This window comes from Anas acuta, chromosome 6, assembly GCF_963932015.1.
Source record: "Anas acuta chromosome 6, bAnaAcu1.1, whole genome shotgun sequence".
Classification (NCBI taxonomy): domain Eukaryota; kingdom Metazoa; phylum Chordata; class Aves; order Anseriformes; family Anatidae; genus Anas; species Anas acuta.
The window spans coordinates 30,404,014-30,430,573 of NC_088984.1; the positions used below are offsets into that span (position 1 = coordinate 30,404,014).

At 45.0% G+C, this 26,560-nt stretch overlaps 1 long non-coding RNA gene across 6 annotated transcripts in view; it reads left to right on the forward strand.

The window, feature by feature from the left end:
* Window positions 1–1,469: 1,469 nt before the first annotated feature.
* LOC137858476 (uncharacterized) overlaps window positions 1,470–26,560 on the forward strand; it is a 46,727-nt gene continuing 21,636 nt past the window's right edge. For 4 of the 6 annotated variants that reach the window (XR_011097764.1, XR_011097768.1, XR_011097766.1 and 1 more), the window contains exons 1-3: window positions 1,470–16,599; window positions 20,900–21,128; window positions 22,531–22,645. This is a non-coding gene — a long non-coding RNA (uncharacterized lncRNA). Of the gene's footprint in view, window positions 16,600–20,899; window positions 21,129–22,052; window positions 22,197–22,530; window positions 22,646–26,419; window positions 26,511–26,560 lie in introns of those variants that run through there. The other 2 variants (XR_011097765.1, XR_011097769.1) reach the window with 2 other exon arrangements.

Consider the following 26,560-nt stretch of genomic DNA (forward strand, 5'->3'; position numbering starts at 1 on the left):
TTACATCTGCGATTGCTTTTGTACTTGCTTTGTTAGAATACCAGGAAGGAAGATTAGAAGATTACTGCAATAGTTTGTAGTCCATGCTTCAGGATACACATACCATTCTCCATTCCTTGACTGGGCTTTTTTGGTGGTAAAAGCTGGTCAGCCTCCCTTCTGTACAAGAGAGCCTTGCAGGGGTAAAGAATGGCAGGGATTAGTTCCCAGTTACTTATGGTGACAGGAGCTGTAATTTCCACTGATAAATCTATGGGTTCTGGTTTTGAACGTGACTCTGGCTTCCCACATGTGCTGGATCATAAGAGTGCATGGCAGGGGAAATATTAATTTAGGCATGGAAGATCAGTCCTTTTGCCAGTGGCTCAGTAGAATGGAACTTAGTATGTGAATTCTTGTTTTTGCAGAAATCTTGCTGCTTTTTAGTGCAGTGGATCCAGATTTCCTTCCAAAGGCAAGTGAGAACATTGCACGTAATGACCTGTTTATATTTGACTTTGAGGACTGACTACATTTCAAATTGCATTAAGTAGTACTTACCACATCATTTCTGATTCTAAACTGCTTGGTTTCAGTGCTTCATGATCTGCTTTACCTAGTTATTGATGTTTAACAGGATAATTTCCTCTATTAATAAGGAACTCATATTCTTCCCAGTCTTCCTGAAGTTTCCCTTTGGGAGCAATTAAAGCTGGCTTCTGACATTTTAACCTTTTATACTGCCTTTGATACTTTTCTAACCAAAGTCTTAAGTCTTAGAGCCTAGTGGTTTTGAAACTGTAAGGCAGAACCTCCCAGATAGAAAAAAACGTTTCAATTTTTTGACATATTTTCTTTATATTCTCTTTAAATTTTTAGGGCTTGTTAGTTCCAAAGGCCTTACTGAACTATAGCTGCAAAGTTAATTCTTCATAAAACATGATTGCAGGAGAAGGGTCTTGAATACATGTTAGATATTGCAGAAGCCGACAGCACTGCGTGGAGTATTGTTGATTTATTATTCCCTGTACTGATTTGAACAGTCACTGATATTGGATATTGCTCAGAAGCTGATGTAAATATTGTCATCTTCAAGCCGTATATATAAAAGTTACACAGGCTGAAGTTCAGGCTGATCAGATGGCCCTGCTGAGAGTTTTCTGGCATTTAAAATCTAAGCTGTATGGGGAACACACTGCATGTGTAGTGTTACGGTGCATATTCTAGCAGGGGAAGTGAGATCAGGACATACCATACACCACTGTGTTTGGGAAGGTCAGAGTCAATCTTACGCTGATGGTGTGTGCTGCTAGGGTAGCCGCTGGTGCTGGGGAGGAATAAATCCTGGTACTGCTGTAACTCAGTTTGCACTCCAGTTTTGTGATGCCTGAGAACTCCTAAGCACAGCTGCTGCTGAATTTATTCCTCAAGACCCTTGAGCAGACCTATATTGGGTATTTCCTTTGGAAAGGAGAGAAGGCCTGGTCCTTCTGAATGCTGTGCCCTCTTGGAGCAGGGGCTGAGCAAATTCTTTGTCTTCCTTGCAGTAGATCCAGGAAATGTATTCCTGGTGATAGTCCATCAGGGCTGCTTTGAGGAGATGCTCTGGCTGGCATTCAGCTCAAGCCTCGACACTTGCTCCAGAAGTGCTTCTGCCAAATGTTTTGCCACTTACTGCTGCTGAGCACCAACTGTTTGTTCTCTGCAAGGTGGGGAACTGCTGGAAAGTGGACGTGTTTGGTGATTCATAACTCCCATGAATGCATCCCACTAATTCCCAGCCAAAATACTTTCACCCTCACTCACACCAGATACCACCTTTACTCCAGGATCTTTTCCATCAGTCCTGCAGACTGCAGTGTGTAAATGTGATAAAAGGTTTAGTGCAGAAAGAGGCTCTGGGGGCTCCTCTGAAAAAATAGATGGGTTGACCTGAGGCAAGAAACACCAGTGTGTAGTCAGCAGGCATTCAAGTTACCAAAGTAACTTCTGTTTTCATCTGTTACTGCTGCTAGTTGCTATTGCCAACACAAAGGAGATAGCGGGGAAAAAAACAGTTACCCCTTGATTTGGCTGTAGGAATAGTTGCAATTCAACAAGAAGCAGGATCAATTTAAGTAGGTGCTTTGAGAAGCTTTCTCAGCTCTCCTAGTTTTCAGTGGGACTGTGCTAATCCTTCATTGGATCTATATTTAATAGAAAGCCAGACATGATATTTCCTCTGGATCTTTAGCTATGTATAGCAGGGATTTGTTATAATAGGGCCTATTTTAAGCACCTTAAAACATGTGCTGACACTAAAATGGTTTAAGGTTCATATATGTTGATGCCAAAACAGGACTCATTCAGTCATTCATCTGCACTATTAGACACCAGAAAAATCATAGTCAACCAGATTGTGCTGCTTGTGCTGCTGCTGTGAGTGGTTGAAGTCCACGTTTCTCACTGATAGCTCAGGTCTGAGGTAAGTGCCTCCTGAGTCTGCACAACACCAGCCTCCAGAAGTGTGGCTGTATAGCATGCAGTCAACAAATCAGTTACATCTCTTTTCCCTAGGGAAGGGAAGGGGATGAAGTGGCTGCTGTTTGTACCACTGAGATTTGAGGCAGCGGGACGAAGATCCAGGGTGGAAGCAGCACACATGGAAAACCACAGACTGGAGACACCAGGCCTGAAGATCCTAATTTGTAGCTGACCTTTTCTTCTGGGCCTGGATCATGGAGCTGGTTCTTACCTGAGGGTCAGTGTCAGAACACGGCACCAGTTTGAACCCTAATCTTCTACAGGATGGAAGCTCAGCCTCAGGAAATAGGGAGCATCAGGTCAGGTGTTTGCGTCTCCCTGTAACTATTTGAGCTCACTGTGTAGAGAAAAGGAATGTAATGGTGTCTTTACTGGCACAGCGTTTGAAGGAACTGGATGTGAGCATCAGGCAATACTTGAAGCTGTTGTGACCTAATGATATTAGCAGAGCCTGGAAAGGAAGAAATTGTTTTCCTGCTGGTGTGAAGTGGTGGAAAAATGTTGTAGTACCATTAATCATGAAGCTATGGGCCTTGATAGCCACTTCCATCATATAGAGAGATGAGTGTTCTTTTCATCAGTTCTTTTCTTCTGTTTCTCATCTGTGAAATGGCGATGATTTTGGCTGTTAATTTCCCTAGATGTAATGGAAGGATATTTGTCCTGTGCTTTGAACTTATATTTGGTTATCTAGTGAAATGGACGGACTTTAACTGACCAAATCCCATTAAGCATATCTGGTCCTCAAAGAGATGCCTGGGACTGAATCTGCTAGCTACAATAAATACTGTTCAAGTGTGAATTGGGCCATTTCAGCTGGGCTGATGATGTCGAAGGCTGTTGGGAGTGATGGGAGCTGGCTCATGCTTTGAGGGGGCAATGCCAGGCAGGAGTTGGTCACCGAGTGACTGATACTGCCGCATCCGCCCTGCTCCCCTCCCTCAGGCTAAAGCTTTTCTTGGAAACTTTAGCTATGCTGGCTCTGGCTGGGCTTCTGGGCAGTTTGTGGAAAACTTAAACATCCGTGTACTTCTGCTCACTTTCAGGTCTTCAATAAAGCACAGCAACGAGCCAAGCCCTGTCAACTTAATCTGGTTAATGTGGCCTTCCAAACAGTGATGGATAAAAAGTTGGCCTCAGCCCCCCAGTTGGTGGTAGTTATTTTCTTTATGGCTATTCCTAGCAGTCTCCAGGGTGTTCAGGTTACAGAAAAGGGGTGACTCAGCTATATCAACATTTGAACTGCCTTACAACGCTGTCTGTCTCTCAACCATGTGAAGAGCTTGAGCAAACCCGGAGTGGAGCTGTTGCGTGTGGTTAGCTGAGCTGAATCTTGGCCACGGCGGGAGACAGACTCTTCTCCTTTGCTCAATGATGAACCATTGACAAGTTTGGCTGATGCTAAAGTTTAGCAACCTTTGTTTTAGAAATTCAGAACTAAACAACAGTCTCGAGATGTTTGTTTTGTTTGGGACTGAGATACAGAGAACTTCAGCATGTTCTGACTTTTTCTTGTCCATGAAGTAACATTTTATTTTACAGCTTTGCTCAGCGTTAGCTGGAGTCAGGGCTCAAGAATCTGCCCAAGTTCACACTATCTGTGGCAGAGCTAGAAATAAGCCCCGTGTCTACAGAGACGTGGCCTTCGTGACAGGCAGTTCTTGAGGTGTTTTGTCCCCTCCTGCTGTGTGAACAGAAGGCTGGACTGGAGCGCCTGCCTTGACAGAGTTTTTCCTTTTGCAAGGAATAAAGGAGGATTCACTCCTTCCAGTGGGAGTGAGGATCGCCTCTGTGCTAAAGTCCATGAATTGCAAGTGATGAAGCTGAACACTATGTACAGATCAGAAATGTAGCTTTGCTTGAGAATTAAAGATTTAGGAAGAACTGAGTCATGGCCTTGGCAGTGGCCTGGAACATACAGCAAGTATTTATGTTGGGTGTGGGATGTAATGCTGCTGCTCGCTACCATTGCAGTAAAAGCTTTAAGTCTCTCTAGTGATGATTGCTGGAGACTTCCTGGGAGCAGGAAGCTCAAGAAGGCTGTTGGGCAATGCTGTGGGATTTCTCTAAACCAAATCAGCTTACTAGCCATTGTCTTAAATCTCTAAACCTGCTCTGCTCCCCAAGCTGAATGCACCCGTTGCTCTCAGGCTAAGTCATGCAGTTTAGGCACTTGGATTAGAAAGCAGGAGGCGCGCTTTTTTTTTTCTGGGAGATGGAGGTACAAACACATCTAGTACAAACAGTTTTTTCCCTTTACTGTCTGGGTGGGGAGGAATTTTTTAATAGGAATGAAAAAATGAGGTGTAATTCTTTTTCCATGTGGAATCTGAGGGGGTAGAAATCACACCTCCAATAAAAAGAGAAAAGTGTATTTTTGGATCTGTTGAGGACACGAAAATCTTCTTGTTTCAGTTCAGCTTCAACAGCTGAGCTTGGAAAAAAATCTGTAGAAGAAAGAAACATTGTTTTAAATAAAGCCACTTTAGGCTCTTGGAACTTTTCCCTTAAAAAGTTGAAATGAAACATCTTGAGAAATTTGAAACTTAAAGCTCATCTGGAATAACCCTTTCCTGTGAATATGTTCACGAGGTCCTGTTTGCTTCCCTGCTTTGGTGATATATTCCTAGACTAATCCTTCAAAGTCTCTTCCCCGCACTCAAACCAAATGTTATTCAAAGAATGTTTCAATGGAGGGAGTAGAAATGTCAAGGTGTATTTGTGTTAGGGAGCACCTAATATCAGTTTGAATCATACGAATGATGCTGTACTTGAGACTAGAGAAACCAGCATGCTGAAGGCTGAGTGCTTTATTTTTTTCCCCCTAATTTCTGTCTACAAACATAAATTGTTGCCATGCTTCAAATGCTGTTGGGAAACAGAACTTGATCACACTTTCCTATCACTTGCCTTCAGGTAGCCAAGTTACTTAAGACCAGTGTGGGGAGAGATTGCTGGCTGGGACAACTCAGAGCGTCTAGAGTAAGCTTCTGTTGTGCCTTGCCCTCAGGGGCAGTCTTTCTCTGTTAATTATTTAAAGAGAGATTGTGTCTGGCTGCATTTGGTCCCCTAGAACAGCACGATGTGATAATCTCCCCATGAAATCCTGGCTTGCTAAAATGATGAAAATATCCCTGTTGACACCCTGGATTTTTACCTGCAGCCCTGCAGTGACTGAGCATGACATTTCTTTTCAATCCAGTTCTTCTGGGGGCTCAGCTTCTTAAAAGCAAAGTCCTAAGGACCATGTCTGACACTGTCTCCTAGGTAATGTAATGGACTGTGATCCTTAAAGGCTGCTACAAGCAGGGAAGAACTTTGTCTGGTACAAACAGGACAGCCACGTACAGCTATGGTTAATTTATGCACTCTGCTATTCGGCTGAGACACATCCCTCTTGGTTTTGCTTGCCATCAGCTTCAGCTGCCATCGTGGTCATACAGAGTACAAAGGCAACACCAAGCAGGAGCTATGTTAATTGGCTTATCACTTTTTTCCTCTAATCTTCCAGTTTTGCCATCTTCTGTTCCTCTATACCTGTTGTTTTATATGGAACACTTTGAATGGAAACACTGAGGTTTGTTTTTTTTATCTGCTGTTAGTTGCAGGCACCATAACACTAAGCATGCAGACAGAGCAGGACTGAAAGCTGGTGTTGGGGATGCCAGGACTGGGATTCTGTAAGTTTTAACCAACCAGACTGCCATCATCTGTGTAACTTCCCCCCAGATCACCATTGCTCAAGAGGTAGAAGCAGAATCCAGTGTGAAACTTCTCATGCTACAAGGTTTGCGTGGTCACACAGTGACTAAAACTTCCTGATGAGTTAATTCCACTGATGTGGAAGGCCTTGTGCATGTCCCAGCTGCTGGAGAGGGAGCAGTGGCTCCGTGCAGCCAGGAAGAGCCATGCTCGGTGTTCTGTGGCTCCCCCGGGGGCTTGTGACACTCCTGTCCGGGTGCCAGTGGTGGGATATAGATGAGAGCTCTGCAGGTTACTGCTTGGGCACAGCTAGATTAAAGCACCAACTTGCAAATGCCATGTAAACTCAACTAATCAGGCTTAAAAATGGCAAAGCAAAATCAGTGTGAGCCAATAACAGGAGAAAGCAAGTATTTTCTGTGTTTGAGAATATAAAAACTGCTCTGCTAGATCAGATTATAGGCTTGTCTGGCTTGGCATCTCAATCCTCACATGGTGCAGGGTTAGAGGTCTGGTGAGAGCATAAGAATAGAGCACATACGTAGCAATACTTCACCCAGATACCCTCAGGGTCTCCAGCAGCTGTAGCTGTGAGGCTTCCTGAGCCAGAAATGGTTTCTTTGTTTATTCTCATTTTTATTTCTGATAACACTTATCTCCTCCAGCACAGGGAATTGCAAAAGGTCCTGCTGCTACCTGCTTCCACAGCCCAGTGTAGCTGGCCTTCCTGGGTGCAACGTGACTTCTTGGTGCAGGTCAGCTTAGTCTGGCTGCTCTTCTTCCCCATGCGGCTGTGGTTTGCCTGGCTTGGAGGACAGCCTGTGCTCACAGAGTGAGCAGGATGTGCTCCGCTGCCTTTGGCTTCTGACTGTGATGCCAGCACAGGTCTGAAGCGTGGCTATCAGGAAGGAAGAGGGCAGCACTCTCAGCTCTTAAGCTGGTAAGAGAGGAAACCCAGGCTGTGGTTTATCTGTTGAAAATAGTGCTTTCTGCAGAGGCAGACTTGGCTCTTAAGTGAAAAAAGTCAGTTTGCTGCTGCTACAAGCTGTGTGTGTGCTGTCTCGTCACGATATTACCTTGGATGCCCTGGTTTCCATGTCCATCAGCTGGAATGGGACCATTTTTTGCTGTCACTGGGACAGCAACATGCCCATTGCTTTTATATGTGCCTTGCAGTTCAAACCAAATCTATTTGCACTTGGCATCACAGACTAATGAAGTTGAGCACATGCAGGGACAATGCCAAGCAATAACCCTTGCCATATCCCAGGACTGCACTAGAAGTCACTCTTGTTCTGTACTGAGGCTGTTCTGGTAGCTCTCTGACAGTTAGTAAAGAAATATGTCACCACTAAGGATACCACAGAACTTCTTTGTATGATAATGGAGACATTCCTTGTCTGGTTTCCTAGTGAATCATGGAGTGAACATTTACTTGCCAGGCCTCCTACTCAAATGTTTTCTGAGAATATTAGTCTAGGGTCCTGATGCTGTTCTCCAGAAGTCTCCTAGGCAGCCAAGCCAAGACAGCAGAAGGTACTTCATGAGCCAGTCCAAGGTCCTACAGCCTCCAACCTTTTTGCATTATGAAGTTTCCATTGTGGCTTTGCAAGACCAGAGTCCAAACACAAAACTGACTTGTGCAGAAGGTGCAATTCACTTGTTTCAGTGCACCGCAGTGGTGTCGGTGGGGGGGTTCAGGTAAAAGCCCCACTCTTCCTCTTTCTGGGAAGTGTGAAGTCTTGCAAAGAGCTTCAGGTATGAATCTCAGAAGCAGTGTCTTGTTCTTTTCCAGTGTAATCACTGGGAAATCTACTCTAATTACTGCTTATCTGCCTCTAAAATACTGTGGTATGTACCTCCTGGGATGAATTCATAGTATCAGTATTTAATATTCATGGATGGAAGAGGGGATGAAAATGCAAACCTGAATAGGTGGAAGGGTCAGAGTCTGAATCAGTGCTCGAGGGTGACATACATTTTCTGTGTGGTTCTAATAAGATTAAGGTAAGTACTTTGCAAAATGAGTGGCTTCATCTCTTGTGTTTCCTTTTTTTTCCCCAGTGGCTTGATCTGCCATGCTAATAGGAATACTGTTACTTCAAAATTTGATGCCCTCCTTTTCTTCTGGCGCACTGAACAAAATGCTGGAGCCTTAACCACAAGCCTTGCTTTAATTAGGCCTGTTTCGAAGAGCAGACATACACACATGCTGTAAAGAATTATGGACTGTCCCTGCCAAGGATGCCATCAAATGACTGAGTAAAAAGGAACTCTTACAAACAAATAAAACTCATTACTGGGGGAGGTGTTATTAATGAAAGGCCTGCAAACAAAATGCACTCTGTCTGTCGTTCCCAACCACCACTTTTTTTTTGGAGCTCATTTCTTTTTAGTAGACTTCATGGGATAAATACCCTGCACTTCCTCTGAAGAAAGGGACCTGCAGGTTTCGCAATAGCTCCTGTCATGTCATGTCTGTCCACCCTTGCTGTTTTGCACAGATGTAGTGACCTTCAGTCTGCTCTAATGAGCACTAGGGCTGATGAGGTGTGGGAATTCAGGAGTAGGGGAATGGAAAAAGATAACACATCTGGTTTGGGCTAGCTAGGAAACATGTTGATGGAGCTGGAAAATATGACTTGGCACTGAGGATTTTGTTTAGTGACTAGAGGTGAATAGCTGAGAAATGGGAACTGGTTTGTCTTCCTGGCTTTTGGATCATGTAGTCAGTTTTCCTTCTGTGTTACCTTTGTTTGCCTTGCTGGCTGTTAGGGTTTTGCAGGGCACTGAGCTGACACTGTGAGAGCAGCAGCTCTTTGCTGCTGGGAGGTCACTGCTCCCTGGCAGAGCAGCTCTGCTGTGTCCTTCCCCTCCAGCTCCTTCAGCAAAGCAATTGTTATTTCTTAGTGTAATATTAGGAGGCTGGTGACACCTGGTCTGCGTGCCCAAGAGTTCTTCATATCCTGGGCTGGATGTAGCTTTAGGTTCCCTAAATGACCACTTAGGTTTCCTAAATGATGGTTTTATTCTCCTCTCTTTTGCTGGCATCCCTTATCTGCTTAGCTTGATTGCTCTCTGAGCCAGAACCTGGTTCTCAAGGGAAGCAAGATCAGTGAGTAAGAGGCCTGTCCTCCCAGCTCTTTCATTGGCAAAGATGCCACAGAAGAGTTCCTGCTCCTCACGCCTCTTTAATCACTGATCTTTTCCTTAAACCCTTTAAGGAAGCAACTGGCAATGTGAAGAAGAGAACCCACGTCTCTTGAAGGATGAGAGAAGCCCAGCTCTGAGCTGGAGGCTGACTGGGGCTTTCCAGGGCAAACTGGAGTGGTTTGGCAGATGCCTGGGGGCTGGAAGAGGTACCCAAAGGAGAAAGGTTGATCAAGAGAAGAGGGAGGGCAAGGCCAAAGGACTGGGATGGAGGAGGCAGTGTGTGCAGCAGTGGTGCTGGTCTGATGCTGGTCACGAGCTCGAACAGCTGGTAGAAAATGGATGATGCAGGAGCAGCGTTACTGGAGTTGGAAGCAGTCAAAGGCTTGGCTTCTTACACAGCAAATGTTTCTGGGAATCGTGATGGGGGGAAAAAAAAACTCAGCTGGAGCAGGAGTGTGCAGCTGGGAGCTTAGAGACCCTGCCAGTTTCTCCCTCCTTGCTGTCAGTGCAAAGAAAAGCAAGGGAATTCATTTAAAAGGATTTCACATGATGCAATTACATCTTTCCTGAGGTTTGTGAGGCAGATGCCTTGCTGATATGTCTTGCTTTTGCATCCTACGCAGATTGCCCCTGAGGGCTGTATCCTGGTTGCTCTGTCTACGCAATCCAGCCATGACTTTCTCCAGATGAAAACCTCTGCTCTAGAGAAACCAAGGACCTAAGCTGCTGCTCTGAATGAAACAGTGATACTGGACAGCTTAGGTAGGAACCTTAGGTGGGAATAACAGGGAATTCCCCTAAATGAGGGGAAAAAGTGGGAATGAATAGGATTAACTCTGTGCTAGTGCTCACTGCTCCTTACCTGCTATCTGCATAGCCTGGTAGTGCCCTCGCTACCTAGTGCAACACGTACTTTTAGCACTTCCCAGTTTCAGTGACACAGCACATACATGCTGTGCATCTCCTACAAATGCTTGGAAAACCCCCGTATTGCATGTCACTCAGCTGGCATTCACAGGAACAGTGTGTTCACCAGCTAGTGCTTTGCAGTATTTAGTCTTCAAGCTTAGGTGGCTGAACACAAAGCAGAGATCAGGTCCCTCTGTTCAGGAGCTGCCTCACTTCAGAAACACGAGCAGACAGCAACATTTTCCATGTTGTACCATTCGAGCTCTTGCATCTGGTGTGGCACGTGCCCAGCAAGGCTGCTGTTAGGCAAGGGGGCTTGCACTCAAGGATCTGGATGCAGCTGCCTGCAGCAGAAAAGGCTCCAAACCCCCTCTGTCCCTTCCTGGAGCCAATAAGGCAACCCTAGAAGTTGTTGTCCTGCCCAGTGTTTGAATGCCCTCCAGTTAAAAGAGGATCTCAAGGGAGGTGTCAGAGCAGCAGTAGCTAAGTGCCTTTACCTGCTAGAGCTTCTGACTGGTGCCAGGAGCTGGGGGCGGGTGTCTGTCACAGTGGAAGATGTGTTAGTTACTCGCAGACCTCTGCCCACATTTGGGAATGTTTTCCTTCTTGCTTCATCTTGAGATGACCCTGGCTTAACTAAAGGGGTTGCTGCCTTCTGTACTGAGCAGGAGGGGAGGATCATAGGCACAGCCTGCATCCTCTGGATGATGAGAAGGAGCAATCCTCCAACGGATGGCTTTCTCCCCTTCTTAATAGTGTAAGATTATCAGAGCAGCTATGCTTTAGGCCTTCCAATTTCAACCCATCCCACATTTATTTTGAAAATGTTCCTGTGTTGAATGCTTGTGGTCCTGTTTGTAAAACTGTGCTTTCTGAGATTCTTGCTTGTGATGGTCCTCTGCACTTTCTTTCCCTTGTGGCTTGATGCTCTCTAGTTTGCTTCTGGGTTTGCGTTCACTTTCTCCCCGTCTTTCTATGCAACCTACTTGGCACCCTTACATTTGCTTGCATCTCTCCTAATTGTTTGTGTGGCTGATGCCTGAGCAGCACGTATTTCCAAGTGACCTTGGCACAGCAGAGCTGAATATCTGCAGCAGGGTGATTTAGGCTCCTTGTCATTACAGTATTCGATGCTCCACAGCAAGCTGGACCAGAAAGCAAGCCTTCATTAAAAGCTGTAGAGAAAACACTGCACTTCGATACTTTTCCCCCCCTCAGGTTCAGCCTTTCCACTCTGTTACGATCTGTGTGCCCAGTGTCAGTGGGTGCATTGCAGTGACTCTCAGATGTAGGTTAATGCACAGGAGGTCTGTGGGCTTCCCCTTACACCTCCATCTGGTTCTGCCACCTCGGGTATTGCTTTTGTGGGTAAAACAGATGGATGGACTTATCTGTGTGTAAGTAAGGATGGCAGAAGGGAGGTGTAGTAGGAAATAAATGCATCATTAAAGACAGTGGTAAACATATCCACAGGGATCCACAGCTTCATGTGGTAGTTGTGTCTGTGAAGTGGGGGACAAAATACCAATGGAGAATGTATGGGGTAAGTTTTTCCACAGCTATGATTCTTCAAGAACTACTATTTGAAAACCTTTATGTTTAACAAATCAAAACAAAAACAATGTTTTTTTAATTGCATCTAATTGATAGCCCACTTACTTTTGGGAAAAGTCTTACTCTGAAAATATCTACTTTGGTCAAAATAAACACTTTCCACTGGAGTAAAAAGACAGATGTGGAATATTTTGACCCATTGTAGTCTTCCTCCCGACTTTATGTAGCAATTAGTCTGGAAGTATAAGTTTCTCTAATGATTCAGACTACTAGAAACATCTGCTTTCCCATGGAACATGGGACACTCACTACAGCATTTGAAAATGGAGAGCATGCATCATTCTCGTCTTAGTCACCATAAAACCATCGGCTCCACAGTTTAAGTTGAGGGACTTTAATTACAGTGCAGATATCTTATTCAGCCCAATGCAATGCACTTCTGGTTGTGCTGCGGGGATCCCTTTTCCTTGGCTGGACTGGGGCCAGCTGCCCGTATTTGGAGTGTGTGGCCAAACATCAGATGCATCCGAATAAGCAGAATAATCATTAGCAGACTAAACACATTTCAAATTTGTTTAAAATGTTGACCGAGTTTAATGACTGGGAAATGTCTCTTCTGTGACATTAAGCTACTCTGTGTCCCTGCCAATGCCAGTCTTTCTTGTGGTTAGGTCTAAAAGCTCCGAGTCCCCCTGAACTGTACCAAAATCTTCCTTTAATTGCAGTAACTGCTGGATGGGGGCCAATCTGTCATATGCCTGAGCATCTACAAGCATATTAATAGTTATGTCTTCACAGCAGCCCCTGGGGAGTGAAAGGTTATAGCCATTATCCTGCTCTTTCAGATGGGAAAGCTGGATTGGGAACAGACAATCCTGGTCTGTTTAGCTTGGGGTGACCTGGGGGAAGCTGGTGGCAGAGCCAGCTAAAAGCAGAGATTAATTGTTAGTTGAGTTCACTGCACAACCCGTGTTTCTTTAGCAAAACTGGTTGGCGATTGCTGGTGGCCAAGGAGAAAGGGAAACAGAAGTGTTTCAGATCTCAGCTGTGCTGGAAAGGAACAAACAGAGCCCGTGTGTGGGTAGCTTGTATCCCTTCCTCTTAGTGCACCTGGTAGGTTACACCTACTAATAACCAGTTTCGTGGTTATGATTTTTAAGGCTTTTATCTGTTTTGGTTCTTAGTCCTGGTCTTACCCCAACATCACGCTCTGCTCCTTCTTGATTCCTTTGCATTTGTTCTCAAATTTCCAAATCACGAAGGTGGGAGTATCAACACTTGCACTGATTTGGAGATGGAGCAGCGAGAGCTGAGATGAACAGCACATGTGCTACGTCCATCTAGGGTCTCATCTGACTGTGTCTCACACCGATATGTCTAGACCATAGGCAGCAAGGGTGGCCAGCCCTTGTAGGGTCTCGTGCGAATGCTCCCACAGCAAGAGGACAGCAGTGCTGCTGTAAATCCTGGCCCAGAGGTGTGCCTTTTGGCTAAAGCTCTGCTCGAGGTACAGGAGTGCAGCCCTCCTGCCTACATATCTGCTCCTTTGCTAATTTGACTGTTTTCTCCCAGGCTGTGGTTTTGGGAGAGTTTACAATGCGTCTGTGATCCATAAAGATTCTCTGGCTCCCTGTTTCTCTGGAGCTAAGGATGTTATTAAATATAGCCTCCCACCAAATACCATTAATAATCACAGACAGGCTTTAGTCACAAACCAACCTCTGTGAGTAATGCAGGCAGAGCTAACACACTTCTTCCCTGGCCTTCCACAAGCAATGGGAATGCTGAATAAGAGCAGAGCAAACAGCAAGGATGGTTCTTCTTCAGCCAAAAAAAAAAAAAAAAGGTGCCTGCAGTCACTAGGTATTGTCCGGTGTTAACATTGAGCTTTTACATGGCCACAGCTGAAACCATGTTGAAGATACTGAGCACAGATCCTGTGAAGTCCAGGGGTAGAGCTGCTTTTCCGTGGGCAGTCAGCTGGTTGGCAAGGCAGGAGCAGAAGTTTCCACCATGAAACTGTCCTTTGAGTTTAACAAGGCATTTAAACGCATACCTCCTGGCAGAGGTGAGGCCTTGGGCTCAGGGATGCTGCTTATATTTAAGGTTAAACATAAGTTTGAGCATCCTGATGAAGCGGTGCTTTGGATGAGAGTTAAAGGACGAATTCCTGAGCAAGCCTTTCCTACCCAGAGATAAAGTTTTCATCCTAGGCTTAAGTTCCTTACAGCTGATCCTTGCCTTCCTCTTCTAAAATCATTTGTCTCAAATAGCAATGTAGCTGGTTGTTTCAACCTGCTCCTGTTATGTGTCTGCCTGCTGCAATTATTTTTGTACAGTCGACAGTTTAATTTTTCTGTTTGTACCTACATAGTAAAAGGCATGTTGACATGGACAGGATCAGAACTTTTTTTTTTTAAATCCTTTGAATGGCAAGAATGAGGATGTAGAATTTGTGGCAGGTTGCTGTGTTTACAAACTGAAGGACTCAAAAGATTTAGCTTTCCAAAGCAACTGCAGTCATTAAAACATCTTTCTAATTGTTTCTGACTTTTCTTAAGAATTAAAGCTTCTTCAGAGCTTTAATTTTGTTCAGGACGGGGCATTCAGAGCTGAAGTTGGATGTGTAATTTCATGTTATGCTTATGAAGTCATGAAGGCATCTGGATGCAGTATGAAAACCCTCAACCAAAAACTTTGATGTTTCTTTCTGATAATCACAGGGCTTACTCCACTAAACCATGTGTTCATTGGATTTGGTTGGAAGACCAGGTAAGAACCAAACTGATATTGTTGAATCTAAATGTTAAGACTAAATAAATCACTTCAGGGATGGTCAACAGTGAATGTTATCTTTTCTAAATGCCTAGTTGGTTCTTAAACAATTAATTCTCAACAATCATGCATATCAAACAAATTAGGTAGAGAGCAATCTGTGCAGTGGGAATAGGCTTATATAATAAATATGGATTCAAAGCAGCATTGCTGGCATGCTCTTATCCTTATCAGGAAATAAAGTAGTAAACTGTGCGTGTAGCTTTGCATTTGCAACACGTGACTCGTTTAAATTCATCAGCATCAGTCCTTTAGTTACCAAATGGGGATATGTTTGCAAATTATATAAAAAAAAAAAATCTTAATTTTTTTGCAGAGTTCTTAAAAATAAGTGCTCCCAAGTACCCTTGACTTCTTAATGCCCTCCTTTATCTTATTGTAGTCTTCAACTTCAGAAGAATTGCAGCCTGAGTGTTTAGTTTAAAAAAAGAAATGAAAAAGCATCTCCTGCTTTTACAGACATCAGAATCTTTGGAGAGACACTGAATAGCATGTTTGTCCTGCCTGACTCATTTACTGCTAACTTTCCAGTGCTTTACATCACTTCTAAATAGGAAAACTCAGCTAATGGTAATAAAACCTGGGGCAGCACCTATTATGCATTGTCCCAGGATGGAGAGCTTTACCCTGGTTTTATTGCTGGGTATCTCTATTGCTGCTAAACCTGCAGTTTGCAGAATAATGCAAGATGTGGTGTACCGATGACATCCTTATTTATCTTTCCCCAGTCTTCTGTAAGCTTTTCAATAATATTTGTGTTCTTAATGTCTGATATGTGGTAATGCTGTTACTGGCAGGTGTGATGATACCTGCTCTGATGAGAATAGCTCTAGCAGATCAGTCAGGGAGTCCATCTTGCCCAGCATCACATCTCCAGCAGCAGCCATGGGTGGGTGCTGTAAGGCAGAGCTCAGCATTGCTGTACGTGATGTTTTCCTCTTATATTCACCTGGCATTCAACAACTTTCAGTATGATTTCTGTCACTGATAATTGCGCTTTCTGTGCTGTGTTTGTAGGAGAGCACTGTTTTAAGAGAAGCTGTCCATAAAGAAAAAGTAGCGTTGTTGGCTGTTTATCTCCATGTATTTTCATACGTGCTCTTTCATATATGCTTTTTTCACCACTTTCTCTGCCTTAGAAGTTTCTTAAGGTATCACAGACACCCCTAGGAGAGTTTGTTTCCGAGCTGGGCAGAAAAAGTTCATTAAGTTTCTGATTATAGTGTTCCTGAATTCTGCTTTTTCACATAGCAAGGTCACAGCTGTTTAGTCCGTGATTGGAATTACCCCTCTAAGTATTTCCAAGGAAGTCCTTGAAGTGAACTACTTGAAATGATGCAGCAAAAAAAGAATGCGATTGCTATAACATTTATCTCTTCCTGTTTCCAAGGCCAAAAGAAGCTGGAAAAGAGGGAATGCAAAGAAGTATACTGGAGTGTGACCCTGGTTGGAAAGTAACTTTGTTCTTTATGTTGGGAAGCTCTCTGCTATCAGCCTGCTTCAGGGTGGCTGGCAAAACATCTCGTGTTCCCTGCATACACAAGCCCTTCACTGCATTCAGCACAGTGAGAGAGATCCTCAGTGATCAGTAGAAAGGCAGACAGCAATGAAATGGTGTCAGTTTGTGCCAGCTCATCTTTGCATCCACATTTAGGCCATGTTTTCTGTGTTACCCAAGTAGCTCACAGATTTGGAGCGTTTGTGTTTCTTGCACACCAGATGAACTCTGCTGTAACTGCCTTCTGTTGTGCTCTGCAGGGACAAGAGATCTTCAAAGAGAAGAAATGCATCCTTTACTACGAGATAGGAAGCAAACTGGGATGTCTTCCAAAGGATCCGTGCCTGAAACTGAAGCCAGCTGACGACTGGCGGAGAGTTCCGAGTCTCTTGAAATCCCCCTTCAATCCCCACCCCTCGGCTTGGGGGGTTGCTGAACTGTAACAGGTAATGGGGAACAGAGCAAAGAGCCTTCTGGGAACTGCTGCGGGATAATGGCTTGTGTCTGAGCTGAAAACAGGTCGGGGACTGGTGGATCAGCATCCAGCAGCAGCCATGTGGATGGCCTGGAGGAAGCAGCTGAAAGCAAACTTTGTTTACTGTATTGTTTTCAAGGATTGGCTAGGTTGCCTCCTTATCTGTGATTTATGCTTCTCTTGAATATGCTGCTCATCTGTCTGCGTGAGGGGACTCACTGCCTTGGGATTAAAGCTGGGAAGTGCTTTTGGAAAAACAGAAGATGTTCTGGATGCGGATAGTGTCTCTGGCCTGGCAGGTTCACACAGGTTTTTTTTTTTTCCATTAAGAGGAAAATTGATTATATTATTTGGAGAGAGGTATTCCTTTGAGGGGGAGATCATAATTTACTTACAAAACATGCACGCAATGTCCTGTTGCTATGATCTCAAGAGAAACAAACAAGTTTCCTATTCAGTGAGCTGTGCCCCAAAAGCTCTGTCTTCCTCCTTATGTGGGCATGCCTCCCACTTGAGGCTTTCTCCTTTCCTTACGTACCCAAAAGACAAGTTGCCTTGCCTTTATCTAGGTCTATGATTATCTGTGGATCTCAGAATCAGGTGTTACCACCTTCCAGAGCCATTGTGCATTTATAATATCATGGGAGGATGAAGATGGCCCTGGAGTGAAGCATTCCTGCTGACCTTTCCTTCACTTCTGACTCTTTGGACTATGAATAGATCTTTTCACCAGGTGGCAGATTCTTCACCTCTTGTGGACTTCAGAATAAAATCAAAAGGTAGTCAAGGTAGAGGATAATTGGATTAAAAATAGGTTTTGAGATAATGTGATGGTTCCTTGTGGCCTTAGTCTCTGAGCTTATAACTGAAGGACATGCAGTGCCTAGTGTCAAGGTTGTAGTGAGAAGCAGCTAAGTGTAGCTAAGCACCAAACTGCAAGAGAGACTGCGCTATAGCAGGGTGGGATAATCTGGCCCGTGTGGGACCACATGTGCTACCCCCAGTGTCTCAGAGCACCATTATTACACGAATAGTGGTCAATGAAATAACTGCGTGAGCTGGACCATGCTCATTCATCTCAGCTCTCTTCTGAGGGCTGATAATGGTGAGAAATTCTGGGCCAGCCACACCTCCCCGGGGATTTCTCGGCTGCTTGTGTAATCCCTGATTTGCTGGACCAGATGATCTCCAGCAGTGTGGGGCCTCCCCTTCCGAGCATAGCTGCTGTTTGCTCTAGGATTTCCCAGCATGTTCAGGCAGCAGTGAGTCTACTGCTTGCCTGGAAGGCTCAGACCTCTTGTGGATGCATGAAGTGGCTGAGTGGCACACCAGCAGCCCTCTGAGAGAGCTGAATTTCACTGCCAATAGTCATTGCACAGGTCTGTTGGATGCTTCCTGAAATTTGGCTAATGGAGAAGATCTTAAATGCCTTCTGGACTCAGTCTCTGGGCAGGATAGAAGCACAAATCCAAATATACTCAGTGGGATTTAAAGATATATTAGTTGTAACCTATATCTATTTTGCGGTGTAACCTGGCCCTGCCTGAGCTGCAATAGGAAAAAATTTTCTGTGCAATCCCAGTTGTTAAATTCATATCTATTTCTGTCAAACCAAGTGGGAAAACCCTTGGGTCCAATTTAATGGGTTGAGAGAGAAATGACTCAGTCACCAAGCTTGGAGTCCCAGCTGAGTCTGTTGCCCTGCCCCACTGAATGCAGTATTTGACAAAAAGATTGATTTCTGCTGGCTTACTGGGGATTTTTGTTCCATGTTGCAAAACCACGTCCTGATGGCTTCTGTTCTCCACTGTGGCCTGTCCTATGAGCTAGACCTTCAGCGCTCTCAAAGCGTGATGAGGAATGAACAGTTTCTAACCTGGTTATGTGGTCTCTGTCTCCTCATCACCAGGTTTCACGGACTATTTCTGCAAGCATCTTTTCTCTTATGTATGCCCCACAATGAAGGGGTCAAGACTTCGCATATCACAGCTGCTAAGGATTTAGCAATGTGTTTTTTTCAAAAGCACTTACCCTATGATGAACTCCACTTCTGAAACTAATGGTGAATGATCTTGATTTCTGTGGGTTACGGTTGGAGCAACAATAGGATTTTCATAAAATCCCACAGGTTCAGCCAAGATTTCAGCATTCACCATCCTGAATTCTCTTTAAAGACAAAGAAAATCTCAAGAGAGCTTAAGTGAACCATTTCCTCTGTTCGTTTCAGCCCACATGAGAGGAGAGTGCGCTCATGAACTTGCTTTAATATTCAGCCTAAGATTATCATGTAAATGAGAGAACCTGAACAAAAGTTGATGAATTTCCAGATATGTGAACATGTCAACTGAAGTTAAATGAAACTTATCCATGAAGTATCAGGGCTTCTTGTGACTAGTCTCTACCCGAAAGTAGTGATAGTGACATTACTCTTAGGGGAAACAGATTGCTGCTAAAAATTATCACCAGTAACAATCCTAACCCCAAAATCCATGTTATTAGGCTATAGAGTTGAAACCTCACTAAAATGAAGTGGCTAGGTTATATTTCTCATGTTTCTTTTATTATTCATGGTTTTTTATTTCCCTCTCATCAGGAGATCAGGGTTTTCAAGTTCTGTGTGTGTTCTGTATATGAGACTCACTCTCATATTCCCTGAGTGGACAGATAACTGGCTTGGGGAATGACAGCCGCTGGGTATGATGCTATCTCACCTCCTTTGCTGCTTGCTAGCCCAGAGGACCATTAGGCACATTTGACTGGGCTCAGCTCTTGGAGAAAGACAGAATTTCCATTTCACTGCTCCTGGGGCCTGACCCTTGGGTCCCTACTGGAAAGTGTTTGTCCCTCAAAAAGAAATATTATAGCTCTTTCCTGCAGCTGATTCAAACAGTTCAGTGTCCTCAGCATCACCTGGCTTGGCAAAACACTGCAGCTTGATTGAAGCCTCCCCTGAAGCCAGCTTTTAAGCTCTCCATCTCCTGGAAGTAGCACTGTAAGGACTGCAGCTGTCAGAGCAGGCAGAATAGAGCTGCAGCTCCCTGTCTGTGCATAGCACGTTTTCCTGGCTCTGTACCTCTGTGTGGTAAAAAGTGGTGTTTAGTATCTATGGGAAATACTAAGGATTTCACTGTCATCTGCTTTGGAACCTCCTTCAGCTGCAACTGAGGAGACAGGAAGAATTTGGCTGCTGTTCTCTGCTCCTGCACCACCCAGCCCATACTGACAGCTACAGCAACTCAGTGACTACTGTATTTTTCGTGGCCCTTCTGGCAGGGAGAGAGGAGAGGGAATGCAGCTACTTCAATACCCCCTTGTCCCAGGCATGTCTGTCTTTCCCCAACAGCCCCCTTGGTGGTGCATAGCTCTTACAGAAGCTGGCTTCGTATTAAAGAGGGAAAGTAAAACCTATTTATAGACAGCCAGAGCACATTATTCAAGGGTAGGCTGTTGACTCATGCCCATCTGATATCATTTAACGGATTAGATATTGCCAGTGAACAAAAGTAAATGGTGTTACACGCTTCTGGTCAATAGAATTAACTTTTCTTATGCTGGCATTTCCTTGTCCAGCACAACATTAGCTCTCAAGGATTCTGCTATAGGTGTATGCATCGTTGGGAAGGTGCTAATCTGAGTAATCTGAGTTTCTTTGGGATTCTGATGATGTAAACAGAAGTACGAGTTCAGCAAAACTAGTGGAGAGCCTTCAACTTTGTTGCTTACCTTCAGTCTCTTTTAAAAAGACATACAGAATTCAGGGGGAACGAGACAGAAAGGCAGCCCTGTTAACACCAAAGGTTCCTCCTCTTCTACGGTAGAGTCTTAGAAAGGTCCTTCTCTCCTCCTCATCCCAGCCTGTCTCGGGCGGATTGTTTGTTAAATAGAAATTACATTCTATTTCCTGTCTGTCTTGAGCCATTTGTTCTTGGTGTCAATTTTCAAGCCCTGAATCACTGTTTGGGGATGCAGGCTGGAAAGCTGATGGGAACTGATTGCCTATCAGCAGCTGAGATGCAGTTCTTGGCTTCGCTGTTCTTGGGAATCGCACAGTGCAGACTAGGACAGCATCATGCACATAGTGTAAGAGACCAAACACTCCTCATGGGATGAGTGCATAAAATCATAAAGCAAACACTGATTGCAAACTTTGGGATATGAGAGAGGTGTGTATGGGGGGGGGGGGGGGGAAATACCAACTCCTAATGCTTTGTCTTGCTGCTCGGGAATAAGAAATACTAAAGGAATTAATGCAGTTCCTTTTCTTTTTTCAGGTCAGTTGAAATTAACCATGAGATATTTAACACTGAAGTAGACAGAGCAAATACTTAAATTGTTGGACCGAGTGTCTCTTCCCAAAGAGAAACATGCACAACTTGCTTGGTGTAAGGTCACACTCATCAGCAAGGTCCTTGGTTCCTTCATACAGCTGGGATGATGAAACCGAGGCCAAAGCTGCAGGCATCCCGCTGCGATGTAACAGAGAGGAGATACAAAGGGCAGGTGAGGAAAACTGGCTTTGGAACAGGTCTCCCATACAAACCTTATACTGCTTCCACTCTGGCTGCTCTGGAACAGGTTGGCTCTGTGAAACCAGACCAGTAGATAGGTGAGAGACTGAAATTTGGGACTGTTTTTATCCCAAATGAGAATGGGAACAGTGAGAATGGAACTCAGAGCTAACGTCCTAGCTGATGCTAATCCTTCATAGGGTCTGGAAAACCTGCTTAGTATTCTGCTCTGTTCCATTAGATAGGAAGTGCAAAACTTAGTCGTATTCTCTCCAGGTTAGTGCTGCATATGCTGGGCTATGCTCCTGTTTAACCAGAAAACTTAGCCTGGATTTGAGGAAGAAAAAAAAGTCTTTCCTGAGATAAACTTCATAATAAAAATGTATTTATTTTTCCTGACAAAACAATATTTTTTCATTTGGTGAGAAATCCGTCCAAAAGTACACAGTAAGAAAGCACATCACAAGAATACAGGCAAAGTAGTCGTCAACAATTAGAATAGTTACTTGGAGAGGGGCCTGAAATAGCTAAATAAATAAAGCTGCTGTATTTGTGATATGTTGATTAATGATGTGGTAATAGCTGAGACATGTCTGTAATAACTAATTGGCTTTAAAAAACCTAAGCAGAGCCAGGATCCTCTTTGGGCTGAAGGGGCATTTGCAGTTTGCCAGCAAGGCAAACATTGGGATCAAACCCAACAGATCTGGGAAATCACAGCAAAGCGCAGAAAGCACATGCCTGATCCTACCCTTCCTCCAAAAAAAATTGATATATATAGATAAAATGGAGCAGAAAGAATATTGCTACCATTGGAGAAAGGGTGAAAGACTGAGGTGTCCAAGTCAGGCAGGAGGCCCATGTCAGAGCCAGGAGCTGAAATCACCTCTCCTGAGGATGGTCTTTTAATGTCACTGCCAAGAGTGATATTAACTAAGAGCTGACCTTCCTGTGGCTCCTGTCATGTCAGATCCCCGTGCTCTGTGGGCCCTGCCATTTGCATCCACCTTCTTTGGTTTATCAGTTTTGCTCATCTGCCCTCGGTCTGCTCTCTGAGTGGGTGAGTATCACCAGGGAAAGGTCTGGGGATGGATTAGTGTGGGGAAAAAAACAGGTTCTTTTCAACCCAAACTCCTGCAAAAGTTTAATGCTGTGATGGAGAAGGGTTAGGTTGTGCAGTGTGGTTCAGAAGGGGGGGAGGAGGAGAGCAGGAATTAACCCTGGGGCATGAAATGAGAAGATTCCCCAGGACAGACTCTGGGGACTGCCAGGATCTCAGGATCTGCTCTGTGCAGCCTGGGGAAACAGAAGAAGGCTTGGCCTTGACAGCAGGCAGGAGGGATGGAGTTAACTGATGACAAAATTTCACCTCTTTGCTCTTCTGCTCCTTTTAGGAAAACCTCGCCTTGGAGAAAGGAGCTGGCTTTACAGAGGCAGGTGGCCCTAGGAGTTCAGGGTGCTGCTGGAAGCTGGCAGAGGCTGCTCCATGGAGAAGAGGAGATGGAGAGGGTGAGTGAACGGGCTGAGCCGCTGTGTTTGGTTGTATTTGGTGGTGGTGAGGAGCATGTCAGCAACAGGTGCTTATGTGAGCAGAGACTTCTTCCCTTAGAAAGAGCCTGTTTCACAGGGAGTGGCAAAGCCACTTGAACAGTGCTGCTCCACCAACTCCAGTCGTAATGGGCTTTTCAGCAGCTAGTGGGGGTGCAGTCCCTGACTAGTTGCATTTGCCCAATCCCTGACCTTTTAGGTCGGTGGGAAGAGTCCCAGGCAGTCAGCAGGCTTGAGAAAGAGCCCCAAATGACAGAGGAAATCAGACTTTGGGATCTTTAAGCTGTTATTGCTGCTTGGCTCATGGCTGTGGGTATTTTTGTGTGCGTGCAGCTGTTGGGAGAACTGGGGGTGGCTACTGGGAGATGATTAAACGCATGTGACATCCCTGAGGTGAAAGAGCTCTGTGGTGAGGCCGTAGAATGTTACAACAACGCTAAGAACCAGCAAGTCTGGCAGGCATTACTATCTGGCAGGACTGTACCCTGGGGAGCAGATATTGGCTCTGCTGTGAGATTTCTCAGGCTATTTGTGCAAAGCCAGCACCCACCACTCCCAGTGTTACATGAACAAGGCCAAAGATGCTCTGTTGCCTCCATAGAACTTACTGCTTAGAAAAGAAATGGGAAGGAGAGCTAAAGGGGATGTTTAAAGCTTGAAATCCTAAAAGAAACAGGGATTGCTCAAACGTGGGTGCTAAAAGCCAGGCTTTTCCAGCCAACTTTAGGTGCCTTCTTAAATGGGTCTCTGCCCCCTGTGGAGGAGGGAGAGCTCATCTGCTCCAGCAGCCTTGTTGGCCTGGTCCTTTATCAGTTGTACAGAGGAAGAGAGGCACTTAACCTCCCATGAGGGCTCAACCACCCTGGGATATCTGTATTTATTGGTGCCAAGGGCTTAAGGGCAGGTCTAAAAGCCAAATTGTGGAAGTCCTGGGCTTGAGACCCAGTGGGAATGCTGAGACATGAAACCTTCTTCGGAGAAAATATCTAAGAAGCCACAGAGTTTATTATTATGTTTTTAATTGTCTCCTGAGCTTTAGAATTAAAGAACGGAGGGTGCAGGCTGAGAGATCTGTTGGTCTGTAAAGCTTCTGGCTGTTGTGCAAGCTCCTGCTTTCAGGTGTGCGCTGTCAGGCAGCAGCTAAGTGAGATGCATGGCTGGGCTGCTTGCAGCTGCTGGCTCCTCTCTCTTCCCAAATCTGCTTCTAAGAAGGGTCAGAGTCAGGGCAACAACCAAAGTGCCAGGGAAAACTTTCAGTGGTGATGGCTCTAGTTCTCTATCTGCAGAGCTGAAAATGGAGAGGGACCAAAAAAAAGTCTGAAACCCCACAATGATAATAATAATCCCCAATTCCCTCACAGTCAGTCTCATCTCACTCCACCCTTTATTTTCTCCTCCAGCAGGAAAACGTTCCCCCAGCACTGCTGGCACCCTTAGCAGGACAGATCCGGTGCTGGGGGTCAGGCAGAGAGATAGCGAGAAGGACTGGGTTTCATACAGGACAGGGAGTCCAAATTTTTGCTGTGCCAGAGGTTTTTTCCATGTGACATGAAGCCTGCCTTTTAAAGCCTTATCTGTCTCAATCCTACAGTTACATGGGAGAGTTCTTTACCCTTTAGCTGTTTGGATTTTAAGCTCCTGAGACAGCTTTTCTTATTTCTTATGCCTGCATCCATCACCTCACCTGCCTGCCCCTGGCTGTGACTGCTCCTGTGACAGCCCTTTAATGAGGGGAGCGAGCACAACAGAATCAGTCAGTTCTCCCCCCTCACATTTCCTCTCAGAGCAATCACACCAGCGTCAAGGAGGCAGGATTTGACTCCAACTTGTCCCCGCTCTCAGGTGTGAAAGCACAGCACGTGTTGCACCAGGCAACCCTGTACTTCACAAGTACATCCGAACAGCGTTGCTGCACAGCACAATTTAGCCAGGCACACTTACCAAAAACAAAAAAACACCATGGGGCGGTCTCTGCTCGGAGAGGGAGGTCCCAGAAGGCTGCATATCAGCCCACAGCGTGCCTTGGGATGTGCTGTATGGACGCTGAGCAGCTGGGTCCCTCTGGACCGCTGGGCTCTCACTAGCAGAGCTGGCCATAGGACTCAGAACAGGTGTTATGAATTTTGAGGCTTTGCTTTTTTTATAAAGCGGCGCAAGAGCATCTGGTCTGTCGTGCTCTGAGGTCATTTAATGATTTCCAGGACTGCCAGGAAATAGAAAATTCTTGTGCAGTGTAGAATGTGTAGAGCAAACAAATATATATACATATGCAGGGAAACAGAGCAGGGTGTAGTATTTTATGAAATATTACAGTGAAGCGGCTTCCAGCGATTTTGCCTTAGGAAGCTGCGCAGCTGTTTCAAGCTGTCAAGCACTCAGGGAGATGATCTGTATTTGCATGACAAAGGCAAAAAAACAACATAGCATCTGCATTACTTCTTTCTTTGTGTGCCATGCTGGGGTGCCTTCCAGCTCCCCTCTCAGATAGGGGATAGGGCTGATTCTGCCTGCAGCCAAGGATCACGGAGGTGTTACCTTGTCGCCAAAACCCACCTCTTATCTGGAGAACGTGATGTTTTGGGCTGCAGCCCAATGACCCAAATGGAAGTTTAATGAAGCCAGTGGGAATCTTTCCATGAAGTGCTCAAGGGTTTGCCTTGGATTTTGTTTGCTCTCTGTAGATCTGACCCAAGGCCAGTGGAATGACTCTTATTTTGGGATATGCACGCTGTCCCTTTGAGGAATGTTTCAGAGGTTAGGAAGGGCTCACCTCCGGATGAGTACCAGGGTCCTGCTTCCCCATGGAGCACGTGAGGTCCCACGGACCTCCTCATCCCTGATATCTTAATGAGGTGCTCGTAAGGACACTGAGTGTTGCTGCCAGGGGCTCCTAGTACAAATCACCCACCGCCTGCAAGGCAGCTGTGCACGCTCATGCTGTTTTCCAACTGGCCATCAACATCTGCTTTGTCAATGTATTGATTTTTTTTCTTAGACAACTCACTGATGAATTTCCACATGTGATTTTTATTTAATTTGCCTTGTTCTCTCTAGGAACAAGCAAGCATGTTGTAGCTTTCCAGAGAACAGAAACTGCGCTTGCCAACCCACCTGTGTTTGGCTCTTTTAGCAGAGATAAGGATGTATTCATTTCACTAGTGTGGGAGTACCTTTGTAAAACTCCAGATCCATGTAATCTGGTGCTTGAGAACCTACGGTAATTTAGCATCACCATCTCTGTAGCAGTTATTAAATGTACCTGGATTACAACAGCACCCAGGGGCTTTAATTGACCCTGAGGCTGCACACTGCAGACAGAGCTGAAAAGATCCCCCGCCTAGTGTAATTGCATAAAATAGCCAAACAAGTTACTGTTAATCCTCCTGTTTTACATCTCAGGGATTGGGGAATGGGGAGAGTGATTATTTTCCAAAGTTTGTGCAGAGGTGAAGCTGTGAGTGCTGCTCCCTGGACTCCCACACCATAGCACCAGGACCCCCAGCAGGTGCCACTTGTGTTTCCCATTTTGGTCTTGCTCCTCTAGATCCCGACCTTTTGTAGTGGGAAGCCCTATAAAGCTCTTCTAGCAGCAACTGCACTGTCATGTCATGTAAAGCTTGGCTTTCTCCTTGAGGAAACAGAAGTTTTCCTTTCACTCTTGAAACTTGTGGTGTCTTCAGCTGTTGCATTACAGGAGATCAATCAATATGATCCAGCATGAAATTGTCTCAACAGCTCCATCCCATACAGGATTTGTATTTTCTGAAAGCTGTCCCAAGAGCGATGATGAATACGTGCATCACTTTGGATCCGCTCAGAGCAAGTGGTATGCCAGAATTATTACAGACTTTAAAAGTCAAACGTGGGAGTAATAAA